This window comes from Sorghum bicolor, chromosome 6, assembly GCF_000003195.3.
Source record: "Sorghum bicolor cultivar BTx623 chromosome 6, Sorghum_bicolor_NCBIv3, whole genome shotgun sequence".
Classification (NCBI taxonomy): Eukaryota; Viridiplantae; Streptophyta; class Magnoliopsida; order Poales; family Poaceae; genus Sorghum; species Sorghum bicolor.
The window spans coordinates 19,557,658-19,558,831 of NC_012875.2; positions in this window are offsets into that span (position 1 = coordinate 19,557,658).

Below are 1,174 nucleotides of genomic sequence, written 5' to 3' on the forward strand. Positions count from 1 at the left end.
TGCATCAAGATTAGCACTATCTCTAAACAGACCAAACCGAGCCTCCACTTGAGCCTCTTCACCTAGGAGTACCAACAGGTGCTTCCAAAATAGTTTCTTAGACTTTGGTGCATTAGGCGCAAACCGTGCACATATCTTGCACCAAAACTAATACTGTCTCTAAGCACACTAAAGCGAGATTCCATATGACACATGTCATCAAGGAGTTCTATTGGGTGTGTCCAAATTAATTTCTAAGCATATGGTATGTTCAATGCAGACCATGCATCTATCTTGCATCAACATTAGCACTATCTCCAAATAGACGAAACCGAGCTTTCACTTGAGCCTTTTACCTAGGAGTACCATCAGGTGCGTCTAAAATGGTTTCTTAGCCTATGCTGAATTATGTGCAAACCTTACACCTATCTTGCACCAAAACTAACACAGTCTCCAAACAGACCAAAGCAAGATTTCGTATGACACACGTCATCTATGAGGTCCATCAAGATTAGCACCTATCTTGCGTCCAAATTGATTTCTTAACATATGGTACGTTGCATGCAAACTGTGCAACTATCTTGCATCAAGATTAGCACTATATCCGAACAGACCAAATTGAGCCTCCACTTGAGCCTCTTCAAATACGAGTACCATCGGGTGCGTCTAAAATGGTTTCTTAGCCTATTGTGCATTAGGCGTAAACAGTGCACATATCTTCTACCAAAACTAACTCTGTCTCTAAATGAACCGAAGCAAGATTCCATATGACACATCATCAAGGAGTTATATCGGGTGCGTCCTAATTGATTTCTGAGCATATCGTATGTTCCAAGCAAACCGTGCATTTATTTTGCACCAAGATTAGCACTATCTCCAAATAGACCAAACCGAGCTTTCACTTGAGCCCCTTGACCTAGGAGTATCATCGGGTGCGTCCAAAATGGTTTCTTATCCTATGGTGCATTAGGTGCAAACCGGTTACCTATCTTGCACCAAAACTAACACTGTCTCTAAACGGACCGAAGTGAGATTCCATACGACACATGTCATATAGGAGTGCCGTAAGGCGTCTAAAGCGTTTTGCGCAGCTTGTGATATGGTCTCATGTAAGATCGCGGCACATGTTAAGACTTCATTGATTGGCTTTGGACTTTACCCCGACTGGAACGCGCCGAACAAAAAAGCCTTTTCT